Source organism: Syngnathus floridae, chromosome 21, assembly GCF_059516105.1.
Source record: "Syngnathus floridae isolate MCC-2025c chromosome 21, RoL_Sflo_1.0, whole genome shotgun sequence".
NCBI lineage: Eukaryota > Metazoa > Chordata > Actinopteri > Syngnathiformes > Syngnathidae > Syngnathus > Syngnathus floridae.
This window is the reverse complement of record NC_142433.1, coordinates 3,515,195-3,532,410: the sequence shown is the minus strand read 5'-3', so window position 1 is coordinate 3,532,410 and position 17,216 is coordinate 3,515,195. Positions and strand designations below refer to the sequence as shown.

The window sequence follows — 17,216 nt, the reverse complement described above, 5'->3', positions numbered from 1 at the left end:
TCATCAAGGGAAGGTCGCTTGTTAATCATGGCACATTCGACTAAAGCCGACGCTTTCAAATGAGACTTTTCAAATTGCCAGAAATTCAAGGTCATCCACTAGACTTGATTTGAAAACACTCAGCTCTCTCAATGGGATGTCAATACGTCTTTCACTGCAAGAAGCCTCTTTAAAAATGCATCAAGTAAACAAAAGCAGTAAGGCATTTTATGTCAAAGAATAAAATAAAATATTTATTTTGTATTGTCTCGTCACCCTGTCTATCAATCGACGTGTTAGCATTCAGCAAAATACGTACATTAGCCTGTCAATGGATATTTCCATTACATGTTAGCATCCAGCTAGTTTTTGCAAAAAAAAAAAAAGTTTCAGCCTCACCTAATGCAATTGTTCCATATTTAACATCCACACAACATACTGGCCAGACTTACATTTATGCTCTTGTCAAACAAGACAGCGGAAAGGCCCACACACGAACTTTCCGTGGTTGCCACAGCGTTACGGCGCCCTGGCTCTTGACAACAGTCTAATTGGTAATTATTCACATGTCTCCCTCTTGGGAACCAACTATCCTAATGAAATTGCTTCGTGTGTCTGGGGCGCAGACAGGTCTTTAGCTCAGACACACCCACGTGGATCCAATGAGCAAAAGGGTTAGATTCTTCGAAATAAAAAAATAAAAAAGGTGACAGTGTTCCACACCAAGTGAGTCAAAGTCAACGCAAAAAAAACAAGATAATTAATTCGACCCCAGGAATAGATAGACTCAAAAGCAAATTTTGGCTCGTAAAATCTAACCTTGAAAGACCTCAAATATAACACAAACTATAGAAAAAGTTTTTTTCTTTTTAAATTCAAAGATGACATACCTGAATGAAGCCGTCGACATTTCTTTCCAATAATTCCTCCGATTGTTATTCTCGAGAAAGCTAGAGAAGGTCGCGGAGAGAGGAAAAGCCGAGTTAGTGTTGTCAGTCACAATAAATGAAAATACAGCGACATAAATTGACACCTTGAGACAAGGATCTTCGCTTCATTTCAATAAATGCTGACTTTGTTCTTGCTTACAGCCTATATTTTTTTCCATAAGCCCGGAAAAGTGTTCACCTGTCGTGCCGGTGACAACATATTCACATAACTCTGAATATTTGACAATACAAAAAATATTGCTGTTAGGGGTTCAGTTTAGTTTTAAATCGATGCGGTAAGCATTATTGGCTTTATGTTATGTCACGGAGATGTCCAAGCTCAAACTAGAATCCCATCCTTGTCATGCAAACATCTTAAAATTGTCAACAGCATCTCCATCCAATACCAAACAGGAATGGAATATATTATTGATGGCGCCACTTACGAGGAGCCTGAAGTTTAGCCCCGCTAAATTGTAGATGAGGCGTCAAAAGAGGAGACTATTGCATGCTGTAGGTAATATCGGAGGAGGAAAACAGGCCACAAAAAAATAACAATATTGTGTTCATGAATAATATATATACAGTATAGAAGCCTATAGGAAGGTGTTCATTTAACATAAGCCTCCAGACTGAATGAAAGAGGGGGAAGGGGACATCTGGCAATTCTGCCTGCTCCCGCACGAAATGCATGACAGCTCACAGATGTCGTCTTTAAGTATCACACGGAGCGCACCAATATTTTTTAAAAAAATGATATAAATCAGCGTGTCATTCATGACCCCTTAGGGTGTCATCCGGCGGAGCATAAAAAAATTCCGATTCCCCCCCTTTAAATAAATGTCTCGCCCTGTGTTGCAGTTAATATATTTATATGCGTTTATGCACGTTATTGAAAGCACATCCAGTGAGACTTTGAGCTATATGAGCTTATTTCTTATCTTCAAGACAAGTGAGCATACCCCCCCTCCCTTTTTTTTTTTTTTACCCCCATCTCAACACACTGCAGAAATGGGATTTGAGCATTTGGGGTTCATTCGGCGGGCATGAAGTCTTGAGAGGCGGCAGAAAAAAAAAAAGTTTCTGTTCCGTTTCAATCATTTAGTTTGGGAAAGTTGAAGCAGAGCCACTCACGCCCCGGAGACATGCAATATGATAAGAAGGCTGTCTCAGATCTGATAACCAGTTTCATAAATACACAGTAAAGTGAAGAGGACAAGTCTATGTCGGCTGATAGAAGAGAAATAAAGAAAAGCATGTGCTGCATTTTAAAATATACCCTCGCGTTTACATTTCGAACAACACGACACACACTTGCTCGCAATCCATTTCATACACTTCTTATTCACTCGACATAATTCATAATTCACTCTGCTTTGCAGCAGCACAAATCAAATTCCAATACTAGCATGTCCAACATTTTTTTTTTTAATTTCAGGCCTGTGTCATAATTTAGGTTTTTATGAGGGAAATTATTTTCGCTGAAGCGTACAGTAAAGGTTTGCCGTGCGGTAAAAGCGCACTGCAACATTTCGGAAATTTTGATGACATCATGGATGAGGTAATGTGGTTTTATGCCACTGCATAATTAATAAAGCACCTGGATTGTATCTCAATAAATCGAGCAGCTGCGCTGGGCCTGATACTGAAGTGATTAAATTTCCAAAATATATCAGACAACTGAAATAAAAAAATTATGATATTAATTCCAATGATTCCTTTCATCAGCATCACTTTCATGATGTCAGTCGGCACGTTATGGATAATTGCCAGGATTACGCTACGAGGCAGTAAAAATTCTCAGATGTTTTGTGCTTATTAGAGAAAAAGGTGACAGGGAGGTGAGGTAGAATATCTTGATGTGCGTACCCATCACAACATGGAAATTCCGCCGAGGCAGCTTTGTATCTTGCAAAGCTCTCCGTTATGTTTGTCTTGGGAATTATTCCAGATGTCGAATATGATCATCAAAGGTAGAGTAATTCTTGGTGGGGGTCGTCAATGTTCTCAGCGTCCTTGTGCAGGTTTTCTATCTGCCACAAACATTCCCAAAAATTTCTAAAAATTGGATGGGAGGATGGACGGACATACTTCAAGATCCAGACCAGGAAGAGTCTTTTCTTCTAAAAGGTAAAAGAACCAGAAAAGATTTACCCTGTGGCTTTCCATGACCTGGATGTCTGTTCAGTAAAAACATGTCAAGGTCCGTTAACCAATGACATTTGACAACGGCTTCCATCTTGACTTTTCCTCAGAAATCAATACGTTTTGATATAAAAACAATTGGAGTTAAAAACTGGACCTGGAAGACTCAATCTTTTTGGAATTTCAAAATATATATATAATATTTCCCTGTAAGATGCTGAATGGCAGCTAGGCAGGTGGTGTCTACAACAAAAGAAGCTAATGACACTTAAAGGTTTCACCACAGGGGGATTTGCTCACTGCTCCCCTGCCTGCCCAATGTTGACATGTCAACTGCTTTGACCTTTGTAACACTAGTTAGGCACAACACACACACACAAGCCGACTAACAGTGTGCACACTATCCTCTCTTTCTCCCCCATTGTGCAAAAGCGGAAGAACAATTTATTCCGAATATCGATCATCTGGCATCTGTGTCGGGTTTTCTTTTGTGCGGCGTGGCAGGAAGTAAGGAAGCACGGATTGATGCCTTGTCAGCTCGCTGTCACGGCAAACAGAGAAAGTCTGTCATTAATAATGCATAAATCATCATCAACATTGACAGAAATAGAAACCTTGGCACTTATTGACTTATTGTTATGTATTACCTGGCTACCTCGTTAGAGGCACACAAAAGGAGCCCGAAAAGATGCGGGAAAATCATCGGCTGGGTTCTCGTGTTTGATTTGCAATATTATTTCTATCCGTGTCCATCACTGGAAGGCTCATTTATGATGAAAGATCTTGCAAGGTTGAATTTAAAACTCCTTTTCCGACGGAAGCACATGACTCATAATGCCGCCTCCGAAGGCGATGCACTTCCTGATGTGTAAGCATATTCCGTCTGCTCACATGAAAAATTAATCGCGTCATATATGAGAAGGGAAAATTGTTAGATTATTGCCAATGCGTGATATTAGCACACAAATATTTTAGCACCAAAACGGTGGTGGTAAAAAGCAACAGATGACTTATTATGGGATAATTGCAGCGATTCTGCGATCAATTTGCCAGAGGTTTGTTTACTCACTACCTCCTGAACAGATGTGGAGCTCACTCGTCTTCCTTTCACTTAGTTTCACAGCAGATGAGAAGGTGTGACAAATATCAGAAGCGTCATTAAAATGCAAAAGGAAAAAAGTTTGCTAACTTGTCTGCGGTATTTTTTTTTTTTTATGTCAAGCTACAGTCAATGAGAAGTTCGACTTCTCATTTGCCAAGATAAAAACTTCTATCTTTAATTACACTTGGCTTAGAAATTTGGTGATGTCTAGAATGTTTAATTTAATTTCTTTATCTGGCAGGTTAATAGATGGTCAGAGAGCATAGCCCAATTGTAAGAGGTCCACTGTGTCATCAATTATGCAGATGTAAACGTATGCTCATTATTCAACGCTGCTGGGATTTTTTTTTTTTTATGTTATATGAACCCCACGCTTGGGGAAGAAAAGCACTCTTCAATTATCAGATGACTCCAATGACCATCGGTAGATCTCTGACCTTCTGAAATGAAGAACAATGCTAATTTGGATCAGGGGCAAATTACATCTTGGTATATATCCAGCTGCTACATACTGTATGGTTGATTTTATTTTTTTAATTAGGGAAAAAGCTAAAACACACTTTGGCAATGTTATCACGAGTCAGTCGTGCGAATTAAAAATATGTTTTAGAAAAGTTTTGCCTTGGCCTATTTTTCACCAATTCACATTTTTGTTGAAAACTATTTTCCTAACTACCTTGCCACAGTTTTTAATCATGCCAAAAAATATCAAAGTGAGCAATCATAAATTATAAGTTATGTCCGACAGCACAAAGTGGACATTATTACAAAGAAAGCCCTCCTGTTGAGACTAAGAGCTGAAAATATCCATGTGAAATTTTATACAGTAATGGAAGTTGTCAGTAACCTTCATGAATAGCGCAGATCTCCCGCAAAGGGCAATCAAAATAATTGCATTTTGGTTAGAATGACTCATTGCCTTTATTAGGCCGAGCAGCATGAACTAAATGCTTTGGGTGAGTCATGACTGTTTTGTTTTTGTTTTTTTTGGTCGATATGAAGGTTTTATAAAGTGTATTTACTGCCCGTCTTGGTCTGTTCATGTGTTAGGCAGGGGTGGCTGTGACCACCCCTGGCCACCCCATAGCGCCGCCCCTGGAAATTCAATAAAAGCATTTCGTAGTATGGTTTCAGCTAACAAATGTGAAATACTTTACATCATTCTAACCGAGGAGGAAAAGTAGAGTGTGAAAAAGTACATATATGAAATAATGAGTGAATGCCAGCTACTTAATCCCTGCTTTAAATTCTTCCTGGAGTACAGCGTGGTGCCTGCCAGCTGTTCCTCCATGAATGTGACAGCTGTAGAAAAATGTAATGCGAAATGACATAGTGTTTCATGAAAAAGATGACCTGAGGAGACCTTCATCATGTTGGGAATATCAGTTTGAGCAAGCTGCAGTCTCCTCCCCACCGATGGCACCATGGGAGCTTTCACTGGCATGACGGCAGGACAAATAGGAGCAGGCTGGCTGCAAAAGTACACAGTCAGCACTGAATTTATTCTGACACCAATTTTAAATGAGCACAGTTGCTTTTTAAATAGAGCCATTTAAAAGTGATGATTTATTCAGCACGACTGAGGTTTATTGGATTGGACAGAAAACGGGGGGAGGTTTGATGATGCTAGGAAATGCCTATTGGATGCGTGGTGATTCATTTCATAGGTCGTTACCTCCACAAGGCTGTTTGTTACCTCCACCAGGGAGGAGATACATTTAATTTAGCTGGATTACAGGAAACCTACGTTCGAAGGGGCGGGGCATGTACTTAGGAAGCCCCGCCTTCTTCATTTGTTGGCAGATCCAAGTTAGTCCTTCAATGATGAAACTTTTTGGGGATAATCTTATTCTGTAGTGGCTACTGGGTAACATCATTGAATGAATTTTTACAATTTTATTTTTACGATGCTGTATATCTTTGGGTTATTTGTGCAAGTGTCTTATAACTGCATGAGATGGATACTTTTGAGGGGGGGGAGCATGAATATATTCATAGTTTAGACTATTTACATACGAAAGAGAAGTAAAAAGTTGTTTGTGGTGCCATTGTAATGCATAGTTTGCCTTTTTGTATTGCTTCATTGTGACATATACACAGCGAGCAAGGTGTGTGTGTGTGTGTCTCATTCTGCCTTGCTTTGATTTTAGTAATCTCCCGAGGTATATTGGTGGGGCCCAAAAAAATATTCTTGAAAGTGGTTTTGACTAGTCGAGATGGGGAAAGCGCATAAATAGATGATTGATAGTATTAATGGTTAGGCCTACGCCGTTGCACCGAGATGAGTAAACAGAGCTTACGTAATAACCTATTCATCATACTCCAAATATTTAGAGTGAGGATGATGCATGTGTAGCAACATTTGCTTACTTTGATCGCCATAAGAAATGTTATTGGATCAATATTAGACGACGCAGAGTTAATTATTCCAACATTTAGAGGAGTCGTTGTCATTGAAGTAAAGTATTTTGCTGAGCCGTGGCGGTTCATGGCCCAACTTTGAAATGCGTTATTTCTTTCAACTCTTTTAAGCGGCAGTCAGTATTTGGCTCAATGCTAATGGTTTGTGTGGGTGTGCATTTTTAATAGCAAAAAAAGAAAGTCCTAACTTCCTTTCTGTGTTCAAGGAAATTGCTATTGATGCGGCAAGCAGTTGAATGCAAGCGCTTGGTGTTAATGTTAATTTGTTCTTCTTGAACAGCATTTCAAATTTATTCGAAGAGCTAAATGAGAGGAGGGATGTTACAGTATCAAGCCGTTCGACAAATGGAGAGACGGCAAGGCAAATTGTTATTGAGCCGTTGCCCGAAGGAGAGGATGAAAAACGTCTTAATGATGTCATTAGATTTCGGCCAATCAGATGGCGGCGTAGGGACAGAGACAGACCTGTCAATAGAGGTCACCATGATATGTCTCACTGTAAAAACGCTGATGGTGCTGAAGCAAAATAATGAAAATATTAAAAATGAGCATTTGCTTGGGATTGAAATTGAATCAAAGTTGGAGCTGGAGCAGATTGCATATTAAAAAACGACTTTTGTCATTTATTGGTAGACATGTTGGGGAAGAACCAGACCAGAGCTATGTAGCCCGGGATAATTACGCTATACTAAAGGGAATAAAAATAGATTTTGTCGTGTTTTTCCATTAACCTTAAGAGGCGCACATACTGAGCATTAGCAAGCTAATGACACTCTGAAATGGTTGTAAATAATTATCCCCCAGCATGATTTAAATGCGATATACACTATGTTGCGTGTTTATAAAGAAAATGATCCAGCACTGTAAATTAAAATAAACATGTCGTTCATTCTCACGTGTAATTTATGTATAAATACTGGCTTCACGGTTAAAAGGTTTCTGGGTTTGAAACGTTTTTCTCCATTTGGAATATGTCTTGTTTGTTCATTTTAAAGCAACCTGCTTTGTTTAACAGCTTACACCAGAAAGAAAAAAAAAAAAGGAAGCCAGATGCAAATAAAAACAAAAAGATGAAACACTGCGCTTGTTGTTTTTCTTTATGGCGTTATCAAACGAGAGCTTAAGAACGACAAACCTGACCAAGGACTGTTTTGAAACAAAGTCGAACAGAATTAATGAGACTATTCGAGGACAGCTGCACAGCAAACAACATCGCTAAACTGTGACCGACGTGACTTTTCGCCCACGCTTTGCAACATTCATATAAATAAAGTTGGAGTCATTGAGTAATGTCAACTATATTTAAGACTGGACTTTAAAGCCTAATTAATCAACTGAAATAATAATTGCTTATTACCTTGATGCATATAATATTTTTTTTAATTATCAGCTGCACCATTACAGGGGTTAGTAATTAGAAAAATAATTAATGTAGACAGTACAGTCTCACCTGCTCCTTTCTTCTTTTATTTCCACGCCTAAGGCTAATTCAGCAGAAAACTTAATAACACCATGACACAATTGTTATATTTCAAAGCAGAGATGTGTTGAATTTATCTCTCCTGGCCACTGTCACAACATTAATTCCGGGAGCTTCATGCGAGATGAAAAATATTGGAACGCTTTGACTCCTCTGACTCACAAATAAACTTACAGGTTCAAACGAGTCGGACGAGCTCGCTGATACTTTGAGAAGTCAAGCGAGGAGTGTAATGGATGGCTTCGAATTAAAGGATCTCCAAACAAGGTCTGAAGAGTCGAGTTATTTGGAGAGGTTTTTTTTTTTCTGCGCATGAGAGGTCAAACATCGTCAAGACCCTCGAGCAAATAGAGTTACTTTCGTAGAGCACTTTGACGTACGCTTTGAAAGACAAGGCATTGAGTTGTTAAACTTTCAATTGCTCTGTAATTGAGCTTGAAATTGCCTTACGTGGGAACCCAACAGCTAACTTCAGATATTTATTTCCCCTCTGTCACTTTTTTTTATCCTCCTTGCATCTTCTATACTTTCTCCTTGTCACCCTTGTTTGCAAATGACCACTATTTAAATTAATATAAAATTCCATAATAATACATTACATGACTATGTGCATTAAAATTTATAAATTACAATTTAATATTCGCATTGCAGTAGCGATAGAATCTTGTCGAATGGCCGAGCAAACAAATCAGATATCGGCCCCAACACGGCACTGAACGTCAACAAGCACATAGCTCTCGGCTGATTACTCCCGATAGTGACGCGGAACAATAAATACACACAAAAGTGTACAGTGGTGAACACCAGGGAGACAACAATGTGCTGGACCGAAACACAATGATTACCCTTCTTGCACAATCCTCTCCAATTATTGTCCTCGGATGGTAGCAAGAACGATCAATGATTAAGGGGCCCGAGACGGAGCTCTGGGGTGTTTCGCAGATGGGCTTGTATGTCACATAATGCATGTAAAAAAAAATCAGGAGGTAAGAAGCCAGCAAATATACGCAGTCACGCTAAACGTCACACATCGCCTTCAGGCGTAGGATAAAAGACAGCCTGAAGGGCGCTCATGCAAAGCTCATCCCGCAATCATGAAACAGATTAATTTAGACATTTAATTTTAGACATTTACACTGGCATCAATCGATGTGAGAAAAATAAAGTGGCATTACATCCTCTCTTCCTACCTCTCTATTATTCCACTTAGGCCTTTAATCATCGTTTTTTCCACTCTGGGGTTTAGCAAAGTAATGATCTGGTGTGGCTATTAGGATTGTAGTGGAAATTTGATCATAAAGATTCTGAAAAGAGAAGCGCTCTCTCGCTCTTTATTAGACTCTCAAGGATCATCTAATGGAAAGGAAAAAAAATCAAGTACAATGAAGGAGAATAAAAGAAAATCTACTAGGATTGTGTTAATTTTAAGCGCGGCCTCATCAGAGCTTTTTTTTTTTTTCCTTTTTCAAAAAGCTTACAAACCTTTTCATGAATGCTCCTCAGCATCTCTAAAAGAATAATTCAATGGAGGTCATTATTATCTCATACTATGATCAAAGTGTAATCAAGTAAAATTTGTTATCATAAAAATTATGAACAATTACAGACAGACGATTTGGACGATTCAAAGGTAAAAACGGCTTGAAACGATTAATCGAAATAATTGTCGATTCATTGTGACACCTCTGACAGCTCAAATTTAAAATGTTTCATATTTTCTCAATATATGCTCAAATCATTTCGGCGTCCTCTATATTCCGAATTAGCATAAAATTCTGGTCCATTTCGGCGCACCGCAGCTGTGACCCAAAGTTTATCATCTTCCAATCAACTGAATTAGCATGTTAAATTGCAGGCCGTTCAACCGGGCTCCCGGTCCGCTTCATCTTGGTGTTGATGCTAAAGGTTTGTGAAAGGTCAGAAATATTTGAGCAAAGATAACAACTCATCAACTTCCACTCAACATGAATGCCAAATCGTTTTGGAATCGGCGGTAGTTTTCTGTCCAATCGTTTTTTTGTTTCTTTTATACCTAAGATACTATGGAGCCAATTTAGATTATTTTTTTCAGATACACACGGAAACGGTGCGGGCAAAATTGAGATTTGAAGAGAATTCTTCTCAGAAATGGTAGAAACCGATAATCCAGCATCGACATGCCTTGAGGAGCTTATCGATTGGAAGCGTTTACGCTCACTGCTCTGGGAGCTGTGTCGGCATCTCTGGCGCTAAACACTTCTGAAATAAGATGACACACACAACCTGTGGTTTCTTCTGGGAAATTAACTAAACGTTCACATGGCGTATAACGACACAAATGACTTAATACTACTTACAGCTACAAAATCGTATCGGTACATTCAAAGAGCTTCAACACAATAGATGTCAAGGACGTTTTAAAATATGCGTCGAGCATAAATGAGAGTCATATTTTATAAATTCACCGACTTGAAGAAATCTGTGCAGAATGAGGCTTATTAGGGTCAGGTGTCAGAACCACGTATTCAATTACAATCGTCTTTTACAGTTCCGGTACATTAATGCGGCGAACGGCCACGACTGCTTAAGTGAGTCCTCGGTAGCTGAACGAGAGGGAGGGAGGAGACTTTGTCAAATGCAAGACTAAGGTGACTCAGTATCCATAAAGCTAGTCATTTATGCAGCATCCAACCCGCATTAATACTGCAGGCGCTGCCCTTGGTGATATAGCCAAAGTCCTTCAGAAGTCTTTTTTTTTTTTTTTCCGTTGAACAAGAACTTTTCTTTAAAGTGCTGGAAAATGACAAGCGAAGAAAGTGCAGTCAGACTTTGATCAGTAATTAAATATGGAGGTGGTGAGTAAAATGGTCGGAATTTAAAAGCTGCTTGCTAATACAGTCGTGAAAAGGATCAATTATTAATTATGGATAAAGCATTTAGAACTGTCACGCTTGTCACATAAGTCGATGAATCGGTAATTGCCATCGTCGAAAACGTTATTTTCAGGCGTTACGCGCCATTGCACTACTTTTACCGAACACAAAAAGCGGCATAATGATCGGCGTCGAAGCACTTAATGTGTCCGATTTGCATCTCTTCTTAATTTACAGGTTTGGCAGCGTTAAATATTAATTTTATAGACTCCTATGGGAAACCACAGATCTTCAAAAAAAGATTTACTCCCGAAGAGCAGCTCAAGAGAGCAAGAAAATAAACAGCAAGGCGTTGCAACGCAACCTGTGTTCTCCTGTCATTTATCAACATTTATCTCCTCGTGCATCTTCCCGCGTTGAAGCTTCCATCTGCACTCGTGTCAACAGCTTTTGTATCCCCACCTCTGCTCTCTTATGTTTGCACCTTTAGCTCAACATTTCCATGATGTGTCATGATGCGGCACATGAATTATGTAGATTACCTCAACATTTGCCTTCCGATGTATTACAGAGCTCATGGTAAATGCCACGTAAATTAATATTATTCTCCTCTGTGCGCTTTTATGTTTGTATTTATGTGGATTACATCAGTGGAAGGAATCCACGAGGGATCAAGTGAAGAATGGAGTCCCTCTGCAGGCCATTTGATTGTCTTTTTAAATGCTAATTGCTCAGGAGGTAACTTTGAGGGCTAACTTTGGTAAGAGTTGCAGAGGGAGATGAAGACATAAGAGTCGGAGCAAAGTGACAAAAGAAAATGAGGGAGGTGGCTTGAAGGGTGTTTGGAGGGTAGTTCGCAGTGATGGAGGGTGGCAGAGCAGAAAGTAGAGGGAGGAGGGGCGAGCAGTAAGTGTAGAATAAGATGTGATATTGTTAATGCTACAGTAAATTAATATTCGCGTGAGGTCATCCATCAGGAGGAGAGCAGGCGAGCCGTGAGAAACATGATAATGGAAACTGTCACGAGGAGGGAGGGAAGGAGGAGAACGAGGAGAAGTGGTGGAGGGGTGTATTGGCATAAAGAAATGAGGGAACGAGTCAGAGGTGAGGGCAGGGGAGAGTGTTTGATGGAAGTGTCTGAAGGAGAAAGGTGAGACCAGTTTTTTTTTCCTGACATTTCATCGAAATATAATCTCGGCTGGACACAACATTAGGTACACCTCGCGTAATCCAGTGAGGGTTTTTTTTGATGTCACATAAATGTTTGACAATTTTATCCACAAGCAAAAGGCATCAGGTGAGACTCCTTTAAATATCAAAGCGTGGGATGTCTGCCAGGAGGTTGCTGTTTGCCATCAGACATGTGTTTTTCTTCTCCGCCAGCTGCTCGCTGAATCATATTTGCGTGAGGTCATCCATCAGTGTGTCGGGGGTACGTGTGGGGGGGAAATACGATTGATAGATGGACAGGAACAGGAACAAATAGCATTGTCATAGTTCCCTATTCAAATTGGAAATATTGTAGTCTCAACAGGCGAGGTAACGTGACGCCTTTTGGGGACTCAAATCTGCTTACAAGGTCACATTGTGGAGACTCACCTTCCTTTTGTGGACAATCAAGTCCCAGCGTCATAAATCATTGCATTTTGGTGTAGGAAGAAGGAGGGGGGGGCAAGGTCAGGTTTAAAAATAGGTGGCGGTGGTTATAGAAAGAATAAGAAATTAATGTATGTCAATGCAATGTCGTCTGAAGTCTGGATGAGAAAGTATGTGGGATCCAACTCCATCTACAAATTAGTGTGAATAATTAAACCATGCCAACCCCCATGAGGATTGCGATGTACAGCTAGGGGGAAATGGAGGCATGCGCTGAGCATCCTGATGTGAAACTCTTGACACGAAAGCCTCAGGGAAGAAAGTCAAAAGAGAGAAACGGGTCTTAATAGAGCCAAAAAAGGTGTCGAAAAGAAAAAGCAGAGACATGATGAGTCGTAGCTGTTTACAATAAGTATAAGCAAAATAACTACAATAAAGAAGGAAGGCAAATTTTGGAAAATTGGGCCGAGTCTTTCAGGAATAATAAAAAACAACACACAAGCTGAACTTAACTTTCTTCCAAAAATAGTTACCGGCGTAAAATGGTTTTTGTGATTTGCATGAATCTAAAGTAAAAAAAAAAAAAAGTCATCCTATGATGAGTTAAACTAGGCCGCCATTGTGTTTCTGCATATTTGAACACTAGACACAAAATATAAGAAGGTCATTACGCCTTAAGAGAACACAAGCGGGGCGGACCTGCCTGGTTGCACACGTCGCAATGAACTTTTCAACACACACAGAACTCCAGCCCCGAAATAGTAATTGGACCGTTCCGCTTACTTGAACCAACGTTTCTACAAATTGACCCTGCAACTTACATATGCACATTTTCGTGGTGACAGAAAAGGCCAAGTTAGGACACATTGATCACCGATGACAATTACGTGGCATTTAAGTGATTATAAAAAATATTTGAACAAATTGTCCTTCATTGATTTTTCCTGAATATCACAGTTAATGGATACAAAGTAGGACAAAGTCAACAATCCGACATTTATGAACCACGCAGTCCTTTGCGGGTCCTCACCGGGGAGACTTGTAAAGATAACAATAGGCCAATTGCTGCCTAATTACTACAGATAACTGGTTCAATAAATTCTTCTGGTCCAATTTCACTTTAATTGCCTGAATTGGTTTCAATTAGATGTTGCTGGCATTGGGAGAAAGGTGAAAGTTAAAGCTGGAGTCCCAACATCCCACATGTACTTTGTAGTACGTGCTCGGATGTCCATAAAAATACATGACTACACACAAGTGGGTTAGGTGTTGCGCAATAACACAAAAAGACAAATTCCTCTCCACAGGCATTCTATGATAATTTAATTTGAAAGTGCTTCGTCATTCCCACGGTTAATATAAAATTGAAATTAATCAAATAAAAGTGAACTCCAGCGTGATCATTAAGTATCTGCAAAACTCAGCATGTTTATTTTTTTCCTCCATTTTAGTTTTTAGACTCAAGACGAGTGTTCCTATTATTTTGACCTGGGAGAGCAGCAACTAAAATGCATTAGAAAAATAAAATCAAAGTAAGAGAAATGTTTTTTTGTGAAGCACAATATTGGCTGACATTCACTTTGTCAGGTCGTTCGGCTTCACAAGAAAAATGAGCAGCCAGGTCATGAACGCCAAATGACCTTTATTGATGGTTAAGTGACATGAGTAATTGGGATCAAGGAAGTAGAAAATGAAATGTCAATATATACGAAGGTGATCGTAAAAAGATGGCGGACGACAGGGTAAATCTTACAGACCCCCTTCGGTCTTCGAGGATTTTTTTTTTCCAAGCATTTAAGGAGCAGTAGATGGTCGGATCAAGACGCTACTGACCCAATAAGTGGAACCTTTACGCAGTAAAGAAATCGTGCCTCGTTGTGGGGGGGGGGGTTGTCCTTGAACGAGACTTGCGGCGTGTGAAGAGGACATTGGAGAATAGAACGAGAACGTAAAACTAGGTCAAAATGAAATAGATCCATGAGGGCGGGGCTTAAGATTGGAAGGCCATATGTCCGGTTGTGAAAAGGAAATAGATAATTATAGAAATATGAATCTTTCACTCCTGAACTTGGGTTAACCTCGTTTCTATGTGCTGAGGCCAATCCACTCATGTCCTTTCATCTTGCTTCTCCGCCCCTCCTCATGAATCCGCTTTCATTTTGACTTTTTCCACCCTCCCCCAGGTTCACTGGCTTTCCTCTCCGTCATGCTTTTCATATTGAAACGTCTCGCTTCCCTCTTGGGTCTTTTTCCCGTTTTAACTCCTTTTTGCCTTTACGACTTCTTTTATCGGTTTTACATTCTGCCCGATGACCGCTCGGAAGTATGAATCGTACTTTTTTCTGTTTTTGTGCATTCTACAAAAATCCTTTCTGACTATTTTGTATTTCAACAGATGTTTCAGCAGCCAAAGCACAAAGACAGCCTTTGGGTCGGACAACCTCCGAAGCGGGAAGATTCAGCTGCACACCGTTATGCCGACTCAGCGTTCCTTTTGAAATTAGTCAGCATTTTTAACAAGCCATTCACTGCAGAGTTTGTGTTGCAGCTGGCAGTGCTTGAGCCAAATGAGGCGTAAATATTTTTTTTTTCTCCTACCTATTAAAATATGGACAGTGGGGAATAATTGGATTAGTAAATAGACACCCAAAAAGAACTGGAGGAAAATTGTTTTACACTATTGTGACTGCACGTCCATTCACATCGCCATGACGACCTTAACCACATTGCTGTTTTCCAGTTGTTAAATCCCCCCCCAGAGAGTTGTGTTGTCTGGATTTTGCATAATTCTATTAACAAACACAAAAATATATTGAGGACCAACCCATTGATGAAGGGCATTAGAAATATCTGGAGATTTTTATATTTATATATACCAGTCATTAATCTTTTTTTTTTTTTTTAGTTTGATCAAATACGTCCAATTGTGTCATTGTCTAAATAGATCCGTTCCAAGCTGTCTAAATATTTGTCTGTCTGGAGTGTGCCCACAGATTTAGACCCATTCAGCCATCAAGTATAATAAAATAAAGCGGATGAATTAAAAATAAATAAAACTTGATGAAGGTCAACAAGTGTACACACAGAAAAATAGTTTATAACCATCCGGCCTCTGACATTATGAAACAAGCCAAGACACAAAGTGTTTGCGAAAAGCTCCGATACTCACACCAACATGCTTCAAATGTTATTTCTCTTCTTTTCTGTAAACAAAGACCCGCATTGTTTACTGAAAAAGAATTGCTTTCTGTTAAACTTCTTCTTACAGTTGAGCGAGGTTAAAGGACTTGGAGACTGTTTTGAAAAACATAATACATTCTACAAAAAGTGTTATTTTTGTTATAGACTAAAAACATTCAGCGGATCGAAACTTTTATTCCCAAGCAAAACTTCAAATCCTAATATTTTCAGTCTAAAATGAAAACAATTGCCCTCACTGTTCCAATAGTTGGAAAAGCGTGCACAAATGTAGCTTGCGGGGCTTAGCCATGTAGCAGATCAGTGGCAAAGTCTAGACTTTTTGCCTGCAGAGCGACACAGCAACACATCCCGCTACCCATTTATTCATCTCCAAATATATGCACACACATCATCTTCCCATACAATACACAAGGGAGACTGATGTAAAAAAAAAAAAAAAATTGCAGCAGGAGGAGAGAAGCGGTGGTAAACCCTCATTGCTGTTTTTCTCGTATCCATCCTGAAATGTCAAGATGTGGTTGCAGGGGGAGCATCGGAAGGAAAGGCTGCCGTTATACACCATGCAATATGTATGTATGTATGATATCGTTAATATATGGGCCAAGTCACGGAGGATAGCGAGGATGGTGTTGAATAAGGAACACCGGGAGGTAAAATTGGACTAGATGGCTTTAGGAATGTCTTTGAAAAAAGGAAATATATAAACTGAGCAAGGTAAGTTTGACAAGTTTTTTTTTAAGGTAATCATGGCAACACTGGTGTACAATGACTATTTACGTGTGATGTTAGCACACGTTTACCGTATTTTCCGGACTATAAGGCGCACCTAAAAACCTAAAATCTTCTCAAAAGCCGACAGTGCACCTTATATATGGACCAAATTCCTAAATTTAAACTGTCCCAAAGCATTGTGTCATGATATTAATCATAAGTGGCCCGCTGAAGACTATGAATCATGAATCAAAAAGACTATGGATCATTATTTTGTGATTATAAAGTCATTTGCTGTGTTTGAAGTTGAAATAAAAAAGATCAAATGGAGAATGATTTGGATTAAAAATCTGACATGATGCATTAATGGTGCGCCTTATAGTCCAGTGCGCCTTATATAAGGACAAAGTTTTAAAATGGGCCATTCATTGAAGGTGCGCCTTATAGTCTGGTGTGCCTTATAGTCTGGAAAATACGGTAATATTCAGATAAATGTCCAATCGGCCACTTAGCTTCCAAATGAATTTAACACGGTTCATTTTGGCCTTTTCCGTTTGTCCCCTCCCTGATCCTCTCAGCCTTTGTGACATTTCCTCCAATGTTTGCCTTTCGCTAGCAATCTTCTCCTCTACACTGCCTTGCTCTCACCCATTTTATTTTTCCTCACTTTCCTTTCCATCCTTTTCCTCTATTGAGCATGATGGAGCTAATGTGACCTTTATGTGCTGTCAACTCCTCGTATGGCCGTCAGTCATCTCTTGCTCTTTCAGGAGCTGTCAGCTAAATAGAGCCGCGCTATT

At 39.5% G+C, this 17,216-nt stretch overlaps 1 long non-coding RNA gene across 1 annotated transcript in view; it reads right to left on the bottom strand.

Moving 5' to 3' along the window:
* Positions 1 to 877: 877 nt before the first annotated feature.
* The window catches only part of LOC148379973 (uncharacterized), a 56,059-nt gene continuing 39,720 nt past the window's right edge, over positions 878 to 17,216 (bottom strand). Inside the window, exon 7 of the long non-coding RNA XR_015854986.1 lies at positions 878 to 929. This is a non-coding gene — a long non-coding RNA (uncharacterized LOC148379973). The remainder of the gene's footprint in view (positions 930 to 17,216) is intronic.